The 20,848-nt window shown below is 41.9% G+C and overlaps 2 long non-coding RNA genes across 2 annotated transcripts; both read left to right on the forward strand.

The window, feature by feature from the left end:
- The first annotated feature begins 3,321 nt into the window (after positions 1 to 3,321).
- Positions 3,322 to 6,303, forward strand: LOC137795997 (uncharacterized). The gene is made up of 6 exons (XR_011078568.1): positions 3,322 to 3,374; positions 3,501 to 3,613; positions 3,700 to 3,839; positions 4,362 to 4,490; positions 5,249 to 5,363; positions 6,130 to 6,303. It is a non-coding gene; the product is annotated as an uncharacterized lncRNA (long non-coding RNA).
- A 5,178-nt stretch (positions 6,304 to 11,481) lies between these two features.
- LOC137798822 (uncharacterized) lies at positions 11,482 to 13,319 on the forward strand. Its single transcript, XR_011079397.1, has 3 exons — positions 11,482 to 11,567; positions 12,382 to 12,496; positions 13,239 to 13,319. It is a non-coding gene; the product is annotated as an uncharacterized lncRNA (long non-coding RNA).
- Positions 13,320 to 20,848: the final 7,529 nt, after the last annotated feature.

The raw sequence follows: 20,848 nt of genomic DNA on the forward strand, positions 1-20,848 counted from the left end.
GTTTTCCTGTAATCAAAATACATATTCTTTACTAACACTTCACCATGGGTTCATCCTAACTCTCTGATGTGAACTTTCTTCTCTTCAACCTGAAGTCATGATGAATGTTCACGTTCCCTTCTGCTCTGAGGAGAATACACAAGATCACCCTCAAAGATATAAAGATGACTTCAATTCAACAAGATTCATTTTGTTTGCTAATTTTCTCAGAATTTTATTTTATTTTCCTGTTTTCATTTCAATTTAAATGTTTGAATTCAAGTGTTTAATATGAAAAAATTACCAATAAGAATTTATCTTATTTTCACAATAATCATTTCATAATTCATAGAATTTATTTGTCAGTTTATATTCTGCGTAATTGACCCTCCATAGTTGTACCTGCTTCATCAAAACACTTGATTATACTTGAGAGTAACTGGACTCCTCATTTCCATAAATACAGCTTCCTCCTCTTTCTCACTTCTTCTCATGAAGTAATGAGACTGTGAACAGGATGAGGTCAAATGTGCTGTCAGTAGTCTCCTGTGAGTTTGTTTTTATTACCTCTGCTTCGTGAAAAGTAGCTGTCCATTTGGGAAACGCCTTCACACAGCGGTCGCCACCTAACGTATCGGACATGACATGCTTTTGGCCAATGATTCGATTTATTCACTGCCATGTATATTAGGATAATAGCAGTTGCCCCAACAGATAGTATAGTCCAACTAAACCAAAATTGTAATTGATACCATCATGGAAACGCACTGAGTAATAGTACAAAAGGCCCCAGGCTGTTGATGCAGCAGTCCAGACACAGTGAAGTGGGTGATGTCCACTGCTTCCTCAACGTCAGCTGATGACGGCACATAGACGGCAACAGTAATGGCGGACATGAACTCCCTCGGCAGATAGTACGAGTACATCCCTAAGGCCAACAGTTAAATGTTCGGTCTGCAAAACCACCCAACCAGCTCCAAGCCCTTCTCCGTAGCTCCACTGGGATCACAGGCCTGTCTCGTGGCAAAAGCTGTGGTTTGCACAGTGAAAAAACAATAGTCCCAGTGATTATTTGTTGTAATTTCAAACAAGTTACTGTTACTGTCTGTTGGAAACAAAGTTTAAACCAAAACCAAAACATGAAAGAAAAGAAAAAAAGGAGAAGAAAGTGGAAAAAAGATAATAAGAAATAAAAAGCATGTGTGCAGCTGCTGCGACAGGCAGCCGTTGGCACGGCGCCATCTTGCAGCCAGCTCTTCACCTCACTCCTCTTTTTGATTTAACAGAGCAACGTTTGGCTCTCACAGGGATCTTCTATCAGTAAGAATACAGAAACAAACACATTTAACACTCAGATAGTTGAAAGCACAAATCTCCGGTTGACCTATGCATGTGGTTAAACGTTGCACTGTATTGTGATGGAAACCTGCTGGCTTATGGCAAGTCAACATGTTTGTCGTTGTCTGTACAGTGATGGTCAGCTGATGTCAGCTTGACATCACATGGACTGCTGAGTGCACCAGTTGCTCATCATTGTTGGCAGTTAGATGGGTAAAAGAAGAATAAAACCGGCTTATAAATAAAGCTAAAAGCCCAAAAGGTGAGCACCTTTTCGGCAGCAGCACCGTGTTGTACTTTACTAATTAGAATAGACAGTTCATCTTTCTGTTTGCTTACATCATTAAATTAGTTTTCTGCAGGACTACTCCTCACCCTGAAAGACTTTCAGAGCTAACTGAGCTGAACACGGCGATCTTGATGAACTTGTGTTTGTCTTCGGCAGCTCTGAATCATCCTTAGATGAAGAAATGAATAATAATAATGTCCGTTCAGCAGTTGGAAACAGTCTCAGCTCCTCTGAACACGACTCTTTGTCCTCTACCTGCATGGGGTTGGAGGGTGGAGTCAGCTGATCGCTCACCTGGACTGACTCTGGGATCTTTCTGTCTCCTGACTTTCACCTTTTGGGCTTTTAGCTTTATTTATTGGTCAGTGAACTAAAACAAACACAGACCACATGTGGGGTCTCCCCATGCGGTCCAACCTTGAGCCAGGTTGTGACCGACAGAGTGATGTATTTTAAATGGATTTAATATTTTACCATCTATACAGACATTTGATACTAATGTCTGCACTCTTCAGTCCTCTGAATATGTGTGCTTTCATTGGTGCCATTAACTTACATTGAAGCTCAAACGATGTAAGAATTCAAGCCTGCGTTCCTGTTTGGTGGAGCGGACAAGTGATCCAAACCCACTGCGGACGACCACCATGTTGTGAGCTGAGAGCTTTTTGTCTTTTCACATATTTCTGTGAGATCAGGCTCTTTTTTTCTGTCCTCTTTCACCACCGTGTTTCTCTCAAAGACTGTCTGCTCTGCCTACATCAATAAAAAAGACCTGAAGTCAACCGGTTCCTCCCTGTCTTCTGGCAATGCCACCTGGATGTGTGATCACATTCATCTTCCACATGAGGACATAACCCTTCATTATTGGACACAAGTCATGAATACATTATTAATAGAGCGATCACAAACTGCAGACAGGAATGAACTGAACCCTAAAAAGTCAAGTTTTAACCCTAATATTGAATGATTGACAACGTGTAAAGATATTTGACTCCACAATGCAATTCACACGAGGGCACACACACACACACACACACACACACACACACACACACACACACACACAAACACACACACGCACACACACACTCACTCACCAACCTGCTGTCTGTTCCATCAAAGTTCAAGTTCCATTGTCACTTGAAGCATAAAATACATTGTTTCAAATAATATTCATGACTTTCTCTGAGGGAAACTGATGGAATTGGATCCAAACAAAAAGCCAGTTTTGTGTGAATGTGGCCCTGGAGTACAGCAGTAGAACCTCTGCATCTTTCATCAAGATGAGCTGTGATGATAGGAACTATAATGAGGGGGTGGGCTGTGGGGAACAAAGTGTCCAGCTGGTGAATCCCAAGCATCTTTTTGGGAGAGATATCTTGTAATATCAGCTCCTCTGATGAGAACATATTTATTGTTCTGCTGGTTGTTTAATGCTCAGAAATATGGACTTTGAGAACTCTTTCAGTGAGTCCTATACAGGCCGTTCCACATATCAACATCCAGAAAACATTCATAGAGCTGCAACTCATGAACTGGTCTCTACTCAACCCAGTATTGAAGAAGTGCTTTGTTTGTGCACAGATGCTTGATATTCTAATGTTGTAACTGAATAGATGTGGATCCTACTTCTGGGATGACGTGGAAGTTAAACAGGCGTGTTGTTGAAGTAGTTAAATGTTTCAACGTTCAAGTCCACAGGCATGGCTGTGAAAGGTATTTAAACAGACCTTTAGACTGAGATGCAACGAGGGAGAAGACACTTGTGGTGAGTCCTCTTTGTCTCTTGGAGGTTTTAGAGAACAGAAATAACTTTAATCTGATCTGTAGCTTTAAAAACTGCTATGAACTGAAGTGGTTGTTGTGATGTGGTTGAACGGTGTGGCATTTCCAGGTGATATTCCAGTTGTAGAGATCTGAGAGTCAGTGAATCCTGAGCCATGCGTCCTCTTGTGGTGACTGCCGTCCTTCTTGTGGTGGTGCTGATGTCCATGTCGGCCTCTGCATGTAAGAACCAAACTGTCACTAAATATCTTTCTAAACAGACACCAGGAATACTAAACTAACAGCACGTCTTGTTTTCTGTGAAACAGGGACTCCTGAAGAAATGTGTCGTACCAAATATCCGGCCAATTATTGTAGAAAGGATCTCGGGCCAGGTTGGCACCAGTACGGTAGAGACCGCTGTGTGAAGGTGTTTAACAAATGGGCAGCTCCTTTTTACGATGCAGAGGTAATAAAAACAAACTCACAGCAGACTACAGACAGCAAACTTGACCTCATCCTGTTCACAGTCTCATTACTTCATTAGAAGATGTGACAAAAAGCAGGAAGCTGTATTTATGGCAATGAGAAGTCCAGTTACTCTCAAGTGTTTTGATGAAGCAGGTACAGCTATGGAGGGTAAAATACGCAGGATAGAAACTGAAAAATAAATTATATAAATTATTAAATTATTATTCTGAAAACATCTTATTGGTATTATTTTCAAATTAAAAACTTGAATTCAAACTTTTAAATTGAAACAAAAACAGGACCAGAAAATTAAATTATAAGAAAATCAGCAGACAAAATAAATCTTGTTGAATTAAAGTCATCTTCATATCTTTGAGGGTGATCTTGTGTATTCTCCTCAGAGCAGAAGGGATTGTGAACATTCTTCATGACTTCAGGGTCAAGAGAAGAACGTTCACATCAGGGAGTTAGGATGCACCCATGGTGACGTGTTAGAGACGAATATTTATTTTGATTACAGAAAATCTGTCGGTTGCACAAAGGTGGACATCTGGTATCTATCATCAGCCTTGATGAGCTGTGTAAGCTGGAATGTATCATGTGGAGGACCACTCATTCAAAACATCATTACTGGATCGGACTGCATCGGGTAAGAAGTGAATGTTTCTGTTCAGTTTGTGCCTCTCATGTATTTACAATGAAATCACAGAGGTAAACGTGTTATTGAATTATTAAATGATGTTACTATTCTCACTAATCACCCAACAAAGAAATCCACCAAAAGGCCCCTGAAGCACATGGAAACATCCTACTGAGCTGTTTACTACTTACTGTGTACTTCTACCTCAGAGTAACATGTTGTAGTACTGCATTAACCTGACTGACACACGTTACTGTTATGATGCTGATTCACTTTTGACTCAATGTAATAATTATATTTTATGCATAATAACTACTATTAATAGTTTTCTGCAGGCTATATATATATATTTCACTGCACTGTTGTATTAATATGACGTTTCATCCATTTTATAACTAATATACTAACTTACAACAGTGATGACCAAAACCACACAAATTTAATCACATGGTGTGAGATGCAAAAACAAAATGTAATACTGTAATAGTAACATAGCTGTGCTGTTGCACTAGTGTAGTACTGATACAGTAAATATACTATTGAACAATATTATTCTGGTTACTTTGACTTCTTACAGTCCAGTGACTTAGTATCCAGGAGACAACTCCAATGCAAAGACATACGAGTCACACTGGAGCATCATCAACCAGCTGACCAGGGGATTGTTCATCTGATCATCATTATGTTGAGATGGAAAACACAGACCTTATGAATGTTAGTGCAGTAGTCATCCTCAGGTGATCATTGTTTGTTTGTTTGTCTTGTAGACTAATGCAGGATATCAATGGCTCGATGGGTCTAAAGTCTCCTTCACCAATTGGGCTCATGGCCAACCCGACAACTATTGGGGGAGAGAGAACTGCGTTGAGATGAACTTCAACAGTAAGTAAAGTAAAGACTCAGGAGGAGAGGTTATAACTTAACAGAGATGAATGTAGACTTCTGAACCTCAAGAAAAGACACTTTCATGACCCCTGGTGGATGATGATTAAAGTAGCTCAAGAAAACAGTCCAGATGAGTATGAAGGAAGGTGCTGCATTTAAACCTCACTGAACCTCTTCATGTCACACTGATTTAAAATACTGAGTCAGATTGGGAAGTCCATCCTGTATCTCTGATACCAGAGTATTTAATGTCTGTATGTCTGCAACAAAGCAGGACTCACTAATAGGAAGACCGCGGTCCTCGATCTGTTGTATCTGAACCCTGAACCTACAACCCAGAGATAATTCAGAATTAATCCATTTTGATTAAACGCTTCTGATTCAACTCGCGCAACATTTCCAGCTTTCAGGGCATTTTTATGATGTACATAATTAAATTAAAAAACTAACAATTCATATTGTCGAGACATTATTTAATTGAAATTAATTTTATTTGACAGTCGTTGTTGACTTCTTACAGACGTTAACACAACTGTGTCACACAATACATGAATATATTCAGAGTCCTGGGTTTCCTCAACATGAAGAGAGGGTTTACATGAAGGACGAGGCCTATCAGGAGCATACATTATTATAGTATAATGCACTAAGTACACACATTCATAGCAAGTTCACACTGTGTAAAGACAACATGACAATAAGACACTTCAGTACCACCAACCCTGAAATCCTGTTCATCACATGACTGTTTTCTGTTTTACAGACTGGGGACAATGGAACGATGACCGGTATCAGGATCGTAGGTACTTTGTGTGTCAAACGAGACTCTAGTAGTTCAGAGTGAACATGAAGAGCTGCAGTTGGACGAGTCTTCTTCAACTGTGACCACTTCAAGCTTTCACATTTACTGCAATAAATCTTCAGCATCATAAAGACATCTTGATGGCTCCTGTGTCTTCTCTGTTTGTATTCAGCTGTATGACAGTTGATCATCTGTCTTCATGTCATGGCATCAGTAGAAAACACAGCTTCATCAAATCACTCATCAAGACAGACTGAAGGCTGAGAAACCAGAGGAAACAAACACTGATGAATCAGGACAACATGAAGTAGTAAAATAATGATGTGATGAAGTCTGACTGTGAGACAGTGTGATTTATACGGTCATTTTTCAATGAATAATACACTTAACGACAAAGTAATTCTCATCTGCAAGACTGTAGTCAATGCAGCCATACGTAATAATAATAAATAAACTTCATAAGAAAGGGAACACAAAGTTCTTCTTGAGCTCATCTATACACCTGTAAAAAAGAAAGAAAAAAGAAACTAACATCTCACTGCTGACTGTTTTAATGTACCAGCTGTTCACATGGATCAGCCAGCCGTGCTGCTTTTATCCTTTTTCTAAAGTGTAACGATGTTTCCACAATATTTTTATGAACAGTTTCCTGATAAAACGGCACAGAAATATAGTTCAGATTTTGCCAGACTCTGAAGTCTCTTCACTTCTGCATCCTTATTCTCGTGAAATTGTTCGTTATCCACAAAGCTGGCTCTGATCCTGTGATGTTTGTGCCAGTACCAATGTTTTGAAGTATATGTGGGCGGCCACGGTTAACCAGCGAAGGCGCGGAGGAGCGCAGTACGAAAGGTGAATTTCGGGGAGGTTAAAGACAGTCGAGCTATTGCGTTTATGGTGAAAATCTATGTTTGCTATGACTCTTCAGACCTTAGCATGTCTACATGGGAGTGGTTTGCAAACGTATATTTCTCTTCTTCAAACTTTCAAAACTCCTCAGAAAAAGGTAAAAACTTCTTCAACTTTAAATGTAGCATTGCATTACATGTTGGCAGACCCTTTGGAAAGCTATCTTCTGTTAGCAGCATGCTAGTCTGCTAGTCAATTAAAAACAGCTGATCCTCGAGGAGAGTCCTCTGGAGTCCACCATAGGACAGTGCTGTGCCCAGGTCTCACTAGGGTCAAAGCTAGGGAAAGTAGCACTACTGTCAGTCACTTTGAGGTTACACCACTAACACCTGGGCTACATACGGTGATGTATTACAAAATCCACTAGATGGCGATCTTGACTCATTTATGATGCTTACTGACAAACAGTTGACTGTCAGACACCAGGGTTGTATTATGAGTTATTACTCATATTTGAAAACAACCCAAATTCCACTTATTATCCCTGGTGTCTCTTATATGGTGCAAGTTTATGCATATTTGAGCCCTTATGTTCCCCCCGTGTCAGTCACTGTTCCCCCAGTGTCAACCACTGTATAACCACTTCACTCCCCAGAAAGTTCAGAGACAATGTTTCAACAGAGATCTTCTATCAGTAAGAATACAGAGACACAAACATATTCAGCACTCAGATAGCTGAAAGCACAAATCTATGGTTGTGACGACCCTCTCTGCCACTGGCCGTTGTCTCTGCAGGTGTGCAAGTGGGCGGGGCAGAGTTGGTCGTCAGGAGAGTGGGGACACCTGTGGTTCATTAGCGGCCACACGCTTAAGGCCACGTTTACACATAGCCGGGTATTTACGGAAACGAATATTTCTGCCTCTCCGTTTTTTTTAAATAATGTCGTACACATATGATTGTTTTCCAAAAAGTTTCTGTTCACATGAACCCGCATGAATACGCCACTGAGCACCATGATAAGTAAGCAAACTATACACAGAGGACGCTGATATGACGTGATGCATTCACGGTGACGTTAGAGGACCTAAAACTCAGTTTGACCAAGTGCACACGCAAACACGTAAGCAGAGTTTTCATAGATCTCCGCTTTGGCCGGAGTTTTTAGAAATGATCGTTTTTGGTGATAAAATCTCCGTTTTCGTGTAAATGAAAGGCAAAACCGCATGAATATATATGCGTTTTCCCCTCGTGTAAACGGGGCCTAAGAGGCCCTCGGATCTGAGCTCACTCTCTCTCTCTCTCCGGACCCGAGACGCCAGGTTGGGTTTGTGCACCAGTATCGGGTTTGTCGTTGTTTGATGAAAGTCAATAAACCATACTTGTTGTTAAACCACTCACTTCTCTGTGTATTCCCTCCTTTTGCCATGGCCATGCAGCCTGGTTCGTGACAATGGTCAACATGTGCATGTGGTTAAACGTTGCACTATATTTTGATGGAAACCTGCTGGCTTATGGCAAGTCAACATGTCTGTCATTGTCTGTACAGTGATGGTCAGCTGATGTCAGCTTGACATCACATGGACTGCTGAGTGCACCAGTTGCTCATCATTGTTGGCAGTTGGATGGTTAAAAGAAGAATAAAACCGGCTTATTAAACACAGCAGCACCGTGTTGTACTTTACTCATTAGAATAGACAGTTCATCTTTCTGTTTGCTTTCATCAGTAAACTAGTTATCTGCAGGACTACTTCTCACCCTGAAGGGCTTTCACAGCAAACAGAGATGAACTTGTGTTTGTCTTCGGCAGCTCTGAATCATCCTTAGATGAAGAAATGAATAATAATAATGTCCGTTCAGCAGTTGGAAACAGTCTCAGCTCCTCTGAACACGACTCTTTGTCCTCTACCTGCATGGGGTTGGAGGGTGGAGTCAGCTGATCGCTCACCTGGACTGACTCTGGGATCTTTCTGTCTCCTGACTTTCACCTTTTGGGCTTTTAGCTTTATTTATTGGTCAGTGGACTAAAACAAACACAGACCACATGTGGGGTCTCCCCATGCGGTCCAACCTTGAGCCATGTTGTGACTGACAGAGTGATGTATTTTAAATGTATTTAATATTTTACCATCTATACAGACATTTGATACTAATGTCTGCACTCTTCAGTCCTCTGAATATGTGTGCTTTCATTGGTGCCATTAACTTACATTGAAGCTCAAATGATGTAAAAATTCAAGCCTGCGTTCCTGTTTGGTGGAGCGGACAAGTGATCCAAACCCACTGCGGACGACCACCATGTTATGAACTGAGAGCTTTTAGTCTTTTCACATATTTCTGTGAGATCAGGCTCTTTTTTTCTGTCCTCTTTCACCACCGTGTTTCTCTCAAAGACTGTTTGCTCTGCCTACATCAATAAAAAAGACCTGAAGTCAACCGGTTCCTCCCTGTCTTCTGGCAATGCCACCAGGATATTTGATCACATTCATCTTCCACGTAAGGACATAACCCTTCGTTTTGGGAGGCAAGTCATGAACACATTATTAATAGAGCGATCAGAAACTGAAGACAAGAATGTACTGAACCCTAAAAAATCAAGTTTTAACCCAAATATTGAATGATGGACATTGTGTAAAGATCTTTGACCCCACAATGCAATTCAAACAAGGAAACACACACTCACAAACCTGCTGTCGGTTCCATCAAAGTTAAAGTTCAATTGTCACTTGAAGCATAAAATACATTGTTTTAAACAATATTTCTTACTTTCTCTGAGGGAAACTGATGGAATTGGATGCAAACAAAAAGCCAGTTTTGTGTGAATGTGGCCCTGGAGTACAGCAGTAGAACCCCTGCATCTTTCATCAAGATGAGCTGTAATGATAAGAACTTTAATGAGGGGGTGGGCTGTGGGGACCATAGTGTCCAGCTGGTGAATCCCAAACATCTTTTTGGGAGAGATATTTTGTAATATTAGCTCCTCTGATGAGAACATACTTATTGTTCTGCTGGTTGTTTAATGTCAGAAATATGGACTTTGAGAACTCTTTCAGTGAGTCCTATACAGACCGTTCCACATACCAACATCCAGAAAACATTCATAGAGCTGCAACTCATGAACTGGTCACTACTCAACCTAGTATTGAAGAAGTGCTTTGTTTGTGCACAGATGCTTGATATTCTAATGTTGTAACTGAATAGATGTGGATCCTACTTCTGGGATGACGTGGAAGTTAAACAGGCGTGTTGTTGAAGTAGTTAAATGTGTGAACGTTCAAGTCCACAGGCATGGCTGTGAAAGGTATTTAAACAGACCTTTAGACTGAGATGCAACGAGGGAGAAGACACTTGTGGTGAGTCCTTTTGGTCTCTTGGTGGAGGTTTTAGAGAACAGAAATAACTTTAATCTGATCTGTGGCTTTAAAAACTGATATGAACTGAAGTGGTTGTTGTGATGGGGTTGAACGGTGTGGCATTTCCAGGTGATATTCCAGTTGTAGAGTTCTGAGAGTCAGTGAATCCTGAGCCATGCGTCCTGTTGTGGTGACTGCTGTCCTTCTTGTGGTGGTGCTGATATCCATGTCGGACGCTGCACGAAGTGAGAACCAGACTGTCACTATATATATATATATATATATATATATATATATATATATATATATATATATATATATATATATATATATATATATATTTGTACACAGACACCAGGAACATTAAACTAACAGCATGTCTTGTTTTTTTTTAAACAGGGAATCCTGAACAAATGTGTCGGACTAAATATCCGGCCAATTATTGTAGAAAGGATCTCGGTCCAGGTTGGCACCAGTACGGTAGAGACCGCTGTGTGAAGGCGTTTAACAAATCGAGAGCTCCTTTTTACACAGCAGAGGTAATAAAAACAAACTCACAGAAGACTACAGACAGCACATTTGACCTCATCCTGTTCACAGTCTCATCACTTCATGAGAAGAAGTGAGAAAGAGGAGGAAGCTGTATTTATGGAAATGAGAAGTCCAGTTACTCTCAAATATAATCAAATGTTTTGATGAAGCAGGTACAGCTATGGAGGGTCAATTACGCAGAATATAAACTGACAAATAAATTATTTGAATTATTAAATTATTTTTCGGAAAATCTTATTGGTAATTTTTTCATATTAAACACTTGAATTCAAACATTTAAATGGAAATGAAAACAGGAAAAAGAAAATTAAATTCTGAGAAAATCAGCAGACAAAATGAATCTTGTTGATTTGAAGTCAATTTTATATTTTAAATGGTGATCTTGTGTATTCTCCTCAGAGCAGAAGGGAACGTGGACATTCTTCATGACTTCAGGGTCAAGAGAAGAAAGTTCACATCAGAGAGTTAGGATGCACCCATGGTGACGTGTTAGAGACGAATATTTATTTTGATTACAGAAAATTTGTAAGAAGTTCAAAGGTGGACATCTGGTATCTATCTCCAACCTTGATGAGCTGAATCGCCTGGTGTGTATCATGTGGTGGACCAATAGGTATATACTTCGATACTGGATCGGACTGCATCGGGTAAGAAGTGAATGTTTCTGTTCAGTTTGTGCCTCTCATGTGTTTACAATGAAATCACAGAGGTAAACGTGTTATTGAATTAATAAATTATGTCACTATTCTCATTAATCTCCCACCAAAGAAATCCACCAAAAGGCCCCTGAAACACATAGAAACATCCTACTGAGCTGTTTCATACTTACTGTGTACTTCTACCTCAGAGTAACATGTTGTAGTACTGCATTAACCTGGCTGACACACGTTACTGTTATGTTGCTGATTCACATTTGACTCAATGTAATAATTATATTTGATGCATAATAACTAGTATTAATAGTTTTCTGCAGGCTTATAGATATATGTCACTGCACTGTTGTATGAATATGACGTTTCATTCATTTTATAATAACTAATATACCATTTTACAACAGTGATAACCAAAACCCTCGGCCCAGAATACCTCTGAGATGAAGTAGAAAGAACAATATTTATGTCTGATAACTTTTTTTATTCACATGGTGTGAAATGCAAAAACAAAATGTAATACTGTAATAGTAACATAGCTGTGCTGTTGCACTAGTGTAGTACTGATACAGTAAATATACTATTGAACAATATTATTCTGGTTACTTTGACTTCTTACAGTCCAGTGACTTAGTATCCAGGAGACAACTCCAATGCAAAGACATACGAGTCACACTGGAGCATCATCAACCAGCTGACCAGGGGATTGTTCATCTGATCATCATTATGTTGAGATGAAAAACACAGACCTTATGAATGTTAGTGCAGTAGTCATCCTCAGGTGATCATTGTTTGTTTGATTGTCTTGTAGACTAATGCAGGATATCAATGGCTCGATGGGTCTAAAGTCTCCTTCACCAAATGGGCTATGTTTCAACCAGACAACTCTTGGGGTAGAGAGAACTGCGTTGAGATGAACTTCAACGGTAAGTAAAGTAAAGACTCAAGATGAGAGGTTATAACTTAACAGAGATGAATGTAGACTTCTGAACCTCAAGAAAAGACACTTTCATGACCCCTGGTGGATGATGATTAAAGTAGCTCAAGAAAACAGTCCAGATGAGTATGAAGGAAGGTGCTGCATTTAAACCTCACTGAACCTCTTCATGTCACACTGATTTAAAATACTGAGTCAGATTGGGAAGTCCATCCTGTATCTCTGATACCAGAGTATTTAATGTCTGTATGTCTGCAACAAAGCAGGACTTACTAATAGGAAGACCGCGGTCCTCGATCTGTGGTATATACAATTCAAAATTAATCCATTTTGACTGAGCGCTTCTACTTCATCTGGCGCAGCTTTTCCAGCATTGAGGGCATTTTTATGATGTATATAATTAAATTAAAAAACTGACAATTCATATTGTTGAGACATTATTTAATTGAACTTCATTTGATTTGACAGTCGTTGTTGACTTCTTACAGACGTTAACACAACTGTTTCACACAATACATGAATATATTCAGAGTCCTGGGTTTCCTCAACATGAAGAGAGGGTTTACATGAAGGACGAGGCCTATCAGGAGCATACATTATTATAGTATAATGCACTAAGTACACACATTCATAGCAAGTTCACACTGTGTAAAGACAACATGACAATAAGACACTTCAGTACCACCAACCCTGAAATCCTGTTCATCACATGACTGTTTTCTGTTTTACAGAGTGGGGAGAATGGAACGATGCAGGGTATGATGCTCATAAGTACTATGTGTGTCAAGCAAAACTCTAGTAGTTCAGAGTGAACATGAAGAGCTGCAGTTGGACGAGTCTTCTTCACCTGTGACCACTTCAAGCTTTCACATTTACTGCAATAAATCTTCAGCATCATAAAGACATCTTGATGGCTCCTGTGTCTTCTCTGTTTGTATTCAGCTGTATGACAGTTGATCATCTGTCTTCATGTCATGGCATCAGTAGAAAACACAGCTTCATCAAATCACTCATCAAGACAAACTGAAGGCTGAGAAACCAGAGGAAACAAACACTGATGAATCAGGACAACATGAAGTAGTAAAATAATGATGTGATGAAGTCTGACTTTGGGACAGTTTGATGTATACAGTCAAGTTTCAATGAATAATACATTTAACAACAACATTAAGTAATTCTCACCTGCAAGACTGGAGTCAATGCAGCCATTTGTAACATTAACTAATTAGACTTGATAAGAAAGGGAACACACAGTTCATGTTGACCTCATACATACACCTGTAAAAAAAAGAAAAGAAAAAGAATAAACTAAGATCTCGCTGCTGACTCTTTTAATCTACGAGCTGTTCACATGGGTCTAAAATGTGTTGAAAAAGCCAGCCGTGCTGCTTTCATCCTTTTTCTAAGGTGGAACGATATTTACACAAAGTTTCTATCAATGGTTCGAGATAAAAAGGCTCAGAAATTTGGTTCAGATTTTGCCGGGACTCTCGAGTCTCTTCACTTCCACATCCTTATTCTCGTGAAATTGTTTGTGATATAAAAAATCTATGGAGGTAGATTTGTGTCTTTTTTACCGGAGCAAATTTCTTGTTTGTAAGTAAATTGTGTCAAAAATCTTTGCTCTCAATTCCAAAAAATGTGCTTTAAAAAAAAAACACTTTAAAAAAATTTAAATAATTTCTCCAAAAAAAAACTGCCCTCTCAAATAAAAAACCTTTGCTCTTAATCCCAAAAGTTACAAGTTGAGTTGTGGACGTAGTGTTTGGGGCATGCGCTGTTGGATGATGCAGGAGTTTCTATTGATGGTACATATAATGAATAGTTTACACATGGACCACCATTTAGATAACCACAGTCCATGAAGCAGCAGAGGTAGAGAGGAGGGGCATCAGCAGGGCAATGGCAGGAGGTAGGAAGTAGGAGACAGGAGGCAGGAGGTAGAGAGGAGGGGCATCAGCAGGGCCATGGCAGGAGGGAGGAAGTAGGAGACAGGAGGCAGGAGGTAGAGAGGAGGGGCATCAGCAGGGCCATGGCAGGAGGGAGGAAGTAGGAGACAGGAGGCAGGAGGTAGAGAGGAGGGGCATCAGCAGGGCCATGGCAGGAGGGAGGAAGGAGGAGACAGGAGGCAGGAGGTAGAGAGGAGGGGCATCAGCAGGGCCATGCCAGGAGGGAGGAAGTAGGAGACAGGAGGCAGAAGGTAGAGAGGAGGGTCATAGCATTATGCAACTGTCCAGAATTATTTAGCTTCCAATCAGCCAAACGTCATTGAGGAATGTATTGAGACCAACTATGATTGAAAGGTACAAATATAATTAAAAACATGTATGCAGTTTTGTATGAGTGGATCTTTATGACATTTACTCTCCATCTCGTGCTGGTTAAAGATGGTTTAAATTGAAACCAGCAGGGGGCAGCAGAGACCCATTGAACCTGAGTCACCTCCTAAACACGTCACTAGTTTTACTGTTTTTTGAAGGAGTTGTTTGTTCACCTTGTAAATCTAAATGTTGTGTTATGACGTGTTTGCTTTTAATTTTGTGTTTTATGAAAGTCTTATTGGTGGAAAAAAAAAATTTGAGTCTTTTTTTCAGTCACCTGGAGAACACACCTGAGGACACACACCGGGAGAACAGACGTGCAGAACACACCTGGAGAACGCACCTGAGAACACACACCTGGAGAACAGACATGCAGAACAGACATGAAGAACACACGTAGAGAACGCACCTAGAGAACGCACCTGGAGAACACACATTTAGAGAACACACTTGGAGAACACACACCTGGAGAGCACACCTGGAGAACACACTTGAAGAACACACCTGGATAACACACCTAGAGAACACTCACCTGGATAACACACTTGGAAAACACACACTTGGAGAACACACACCTGAAGACCACACACATGGAGAAAACACACTTGGAGAACACACCTGGAGAACTCACACCTTGAGAACACACACCTGGAGAACACACCTGGAGAATAGACATAGAGAACACACCTGGAGAACACACCTGGAGAACACACCTGAAGAACACACCTGGAGAACACACCTGGAGAACACACCTGAAGAACACACCTGAAGAACACACCTGGAGAACACACACCTGGGAAACACACCTGGAGAACACACATGGAGAACACACCTGGAGAACACACACCTGGAGAATGTATGTGCATGTATGTTCATGTATGTTCATGTATCTTCATGTATCTTCATGTATGTTCATGTATGTTCATGTATCTTCATGTATCTTCATGTATCTTCATGTATGTTCATGTATCTTCATGTATCTTCATGTATCTTCATGTAAGTTCATGTATGTTCATGTATCTTCATGTAAGTTCATGTATCTTCATGTATCTTCATGTATGTTCCCCAGTAGCACACGATGCTGCTGCTGCTGCTGCTGCTGCTGCTGCTTTTATGGCAGCGTGAACGTGAGTTTAACAGGAGAACGCTGAGTCAGAGTGTTGGTTCTCCGGGAGGTTCCGCTCATTAAACAGATCTGAGCAGAAAACCCGCCTGGAACCCATCTCACTTGTTTATGAGTTGCAGCGTCACAAGAGCAGGAAGAAGACGGTCATGTGACCTCTGCAGGCCTCTCTGTGATTGGACAACAGCTCCACCTGCTCTAGTCTGAAGCGGGGAACCAGAGGCCCTTCATCTCAGGGTTCTGTGTTCTCTCTGTGTTCTATACGTGTCTCTCTGCGTTCTCTCAACATTCTCTATGTTCTCTCGTCGTTCTCTCGATGTTCTCTCAGCATTCTTTCAGTTCTCTCAGCGTTCTCCTGGCACAGGGTTCTGCGGGGTGAGTTCTAGAGCTAACCAGTAAACTGTTATTAGTGTTCTGCAGAGTCCTGAATGGATTCAAGAAGAAGTAGAACCAGTCTGTGTGTGAGAAAGAGAGAGAGAGAGAGAGAGAGAGAGAGAGAGAGAGAGAGAGAGAGAGAGAGAGAGAGAGAGAGAGAGAGAGAGAGAGAGAGAGAGAGAGAGTGAGGGGGAGGGGCGTGAGGGGGAGGGGTTGTAATGACTTCCAGCTGCCTGAGGACGTTTGATTCCTGCAGGAACTGTGAGCTGCTGAATGCAACAAGTTACACATTCACACACAACGGGCACACAAAGATCATCTTCTCTAAACTCACACTTTACTTGAGGTTAGTGTTGTGTAGTGGTGAGGTTAGTGTTGTGTTGTGGTGATGTTAGTGTTGTGTAGTGGTGAGGTTAGTGTTGTGTTGTGGTGATGAGGTTGTTGACGTGTGTTGTGGTGATGTTGTGTTGTTGTCATGAGGTTGTAGTAACTGGATGTTTAGTGAGTTTCCTTCTTCAACATGAATTAAAGGAGCTGAAGCGGTTTCATGCTTGTTTAGCTTCTACTGCTCTGGCTGAGAGATGATGATGATGACGATGATGATGATTACGATGACGATGATGATGATGATCATCTTCCGCTTGGTTCAGACCTGCCTCTGTGTCCTGATCTTCCTCCACCTGAACTCCAGTCGCAGCGCTTTCTGTGTGGAAAGAAAAGATCCTGAAGGAAGTCAAATAAACAACAGAGGGAGAGGAGGAAGAGGAGGAAGAGGAGGGAGAGTGGGGGAGGTGACAGAGCCCAGTGGAAAAACAGCAGAGCGAGGGTTAACTCGGCCTCCAGGTAAGGCCCGCCCCCCCAGCGGCGGTTAGCTGAGTTCAGGTTTCCGCTGCAGAACCCAAACGCTTTCTGTGTAAAGACCACGAGCTCGGAGCGGATCAACACGCAGAACCTGCAGCCTCCAGGCAGTGGAACCTCCGAGCGCAGAACCCTCCGGTCTGCAGAGATCCTGCACATGTTGCACCTCGTCAGCTGATCCGTCACATGACCAAGATTCACCAGCACAGAGGGCCAGCAGCGTCTCATCAGGATTTATTATACTAATACTTCTATTTCATGCCACGCTGTTTCTACTGCACAACGATTCAAACGGAAACATTCTACTTTGAACTCTCACAGTTTCCAGTCACATCATGTAAACGTGTAAACGTGTAAACGTTCACATCGAACACGCAATGAGCTAAAATATAGAATACAGAAGCTGCATATTCAGTAAAACACAACATCAGTATTAATATTCTAATATCACTGCAATATTTACCAGTTTGATGCTGATGGCGCTGTGCGAAGTACACGACTGCAGCTCCACTACCGCTCTGGTCCACAGGGGGCGCCAGAACCAACACACAGTGAAAGTTCCCTGTGGCTTTAAGCTCTTCAAGGCCTATTTTTCACAACAACAACAGATATTAAAATAACCGTTAAGTTTAAATATGTATGTAAACACCGTGACTTTAGATCATGAACGTCTCCTGTCGGTACCTGTAAAGTCGCAGAACGCTGGCTGACTCTTCTGGCCGCTTTTCTAAAACCGTCACACAGGAAGTGCAGAAGCTGATGGACATGTCATTACCCAGCATGCTCACACCGGACAAGGTTCTGTCATAAAATAAGTAATTTTTCCATTTTAGAACTGAACAACACAGTTTTATGTTTTATGAGTGAAACTCCTTCCTTGAAAAATCCTAATAAATAAGACGAGAACCCTGCTGCAATAGAACCGGCTGGAGGAGAAGAACCAGGCTGCTGCAATAGAACCGGCTGGAGGAGAAGAACCAAGCTGCAGCAATAGAACCGGCTGGAGGAGAAGAACCAGGCTGTAGCAATAGAACCGGCTGGAGGAGAAGAACCAGGCTGCTGCAATAGAACCGGCTGGAGGAGAAGAACAAGGCTGCGGCAATAGAACCGGCTGGAGGAGAAGAACCAGGCTGCGGCAATAGAACCGGCTGGAGGAGAAGAACCAGGCTGCTGCAATAAAACCGGCTGGAGGAGAAGAACCAGGCTGCGGCAATAAAACCGGCTGGAGGAGAAGAACCAGGCTGCGGCAATAAAACCGGCTGGAGGAGAAGAACCAGGCTGCTGCAATAAAACCGGCTGGAGGAGAAGAACCAGGCTGCGGCAATAGAACCGGCTGGAGGAGAAGAACCAGGCTGCAGCAATAGAACCGGCTGGAGGAGAAGAACCAGGCTGCAGCAATAGAACCGGCTGGAGGAGAAGAACCAGGCTGCGGCAATAGAACCTTCCTCTAAACATGTTGCTCATATCCAAGTTTAACATTTTCAAATCAATGTTCTTTACTCGTTTCCTTCGTCCGGAACAAAGAACCTTGAGAACAGAAGAGAAACCTTTGACAGAACCAGAAGGGCGAGACAGAAGAGCATTTTGAATTCCTTTCTCTGTGACCTTTGACCCCGCTGGTGGGAGTCATCACAAACAAATCAACAGGAAGAGACCCTCGGGACTTCTTCTGTGGTTTTACAACTGCACTTTGAAACCGACGGGAAGATTTACGGACGAGGAGTTCAAAACAAATCGTGACGTCTCCATTCAGATGAAACACAGAATATATAAAGTGCATAATTCTACGATAATATCCTGAATGTTTCTTTCATGTGCAGACTCAATGGAGGACACTGTGCCCAGAGTTCTGTCTGCAGGCCTTTCCTCCAGCTCTTTATTGCCCCATCTGGACTGATAACAAGCAGCTTTACAGTTTGCACCTGCGCTCTGACTCCCAGGTGATCACCTGCAGGACGGACAGGTGACAGAGGAGGGGGCGGGGCTTGTGTCTCCAGGCCTGAACTTAACGACCTGCTTCCTGCTCCGGATGAAGAGGAGGCTTAATTACAGGAGAGATGTACCGTGACGTCTCCGTGTGGTCCAACACATGTTATGTTGTTGGTTTCCAACCCGATGCACCTGGAGAACCCTCAGGATCAGCGTTCTGTCTTCTGTTGCTGCAGACATGTCATCTCAAGAGGTTCTCTCAGAGTGAGATGCTGCGTCAAAGTCTCCTGATGATCTATCAACAACGTTCTCCTGCCGCTCAGAGAGAACACAGTCGCGTGTTGTTGGACCAGGTTCTGCGTTCCCTCAGCGAGGACTGACAGGAGTCAGAGCTTTGCTTTCAATGGCCGATGGAAGCAAAGAGAAGGCAGCAGCTCGTGTCCGTCATCATCAGCACACGACCTGACGGTGCGTTCAGGGCCCATTGTTTACATCAACGTCTGGAATGTTAAGTGATGTCATCCATCGCCCACTTCACTGCCTGTATAGATAAACCACGACTCCATGTCAACACATCGCCCACAGCCTGGCCTGTTCTGTACTGGTTCTGTAGTGGTTCTAGTTCTTTAGTGGTTCTGGTTCTGGTAGTGGTTCTGGTAGTGATTCTGGTTCTGGTAGTCATTCTGTAGTGGTTCTGGTAGAGGTTCTAGTTGATGTTCTAATAGTGGTTCTGGTTCTGGTAGTGGTTCCAGTTGATGTTCTAGTAGTGGTTCTGGTTCTAGTAGTGGTTCTAGTTGATGTTCTAGTAGTGGTTCTGGTTCTGGTAGAGGTTCTAGTTGATGTTCTAATAGTGGTTCTGGTTCTGGTAGTGGTTCTAGTTGATGTTCTAGTAGTGGTTCTGGTTCTGGTAGTGGTTCTAGTTGATGTTCTGGTTCTGGTAGTGGTTCTAGTTGATGTTCTTGTAGTGGTTCTGGTTCTGGTAGTGGTTCTAGTTGATGTTCTAGTAGTGGTTCTGGTTCTGGTAGTGGTTCTAGTTGATGTTCTAGTAGTGGTTCTGGTTCTGGTAGTGGTTCTAGTTGATGTTCTTGTAGTGGTTCTGGTTCTGGTAGTGGTTCTAGTTGATGTTCTAGTAGTGGTTCTGGTAGTTGTTCTGGTTGTGGTTCTAGTAGTGGTTTTTCTGGTAGTTGTTAGTGTAACCAAACCCTAAAGCTAAGCCGATGATCCTGGTTCAGAACCAGAACCATCATGAACCCTCTGAGGTTCTGAGATTCTGTCGGGCTTCATGTGAAGTTCCACTTTGTCGCTTAATCTGAGAACTAGAGGTTCCTCCAGCTGGAGACAAGTTAAAGCAGAAGAACCTTTTCACTGATATTGTGTCTGTTGTGTTGTTCAGGAGAGAGAACCAGTTCATGTCATGAATGAATGAATGAAGCACACAGAGAACCAGTTCATATCATGAATGAATGAATGAATGAAGCACACAGAGAACCAGTGCATATCATGAATGAATGAATGAATGAAGCACACAGAGAACCAGTTCATGTCATGAATGAATGAATGAAGCACACAGAGAACCACTTCATATCATGAATGAATGAATGAATGAATGAATGAAGCACACAGTCTCAGGTGAGTTCAAGCTCACCTGAGACTCTGTGGAATGTGACTCTGTGTTTAATACACAATCTCCATTTAACAAGCGCCTCATGAAAGTGGAACAGTGGTGAGTCAGAGG

Source organism: Clinocottus analis, unplaced genomic scaffold (assembly GCF_023055335.1).
Source record: "Clinocottus analis isolate CAN_PGR_092001 unplaced genomic scaffold, fCliAna1.0.p SCAF_10, whole genome shotgun sequence".
Classification (NCBI taxonomy): domain Eukaryota; kingdom Metazoa; phylum Chordata; class Actinopteri; order Perciformes; family Cottidae; genus Clinocottus; species Clinocottus analis.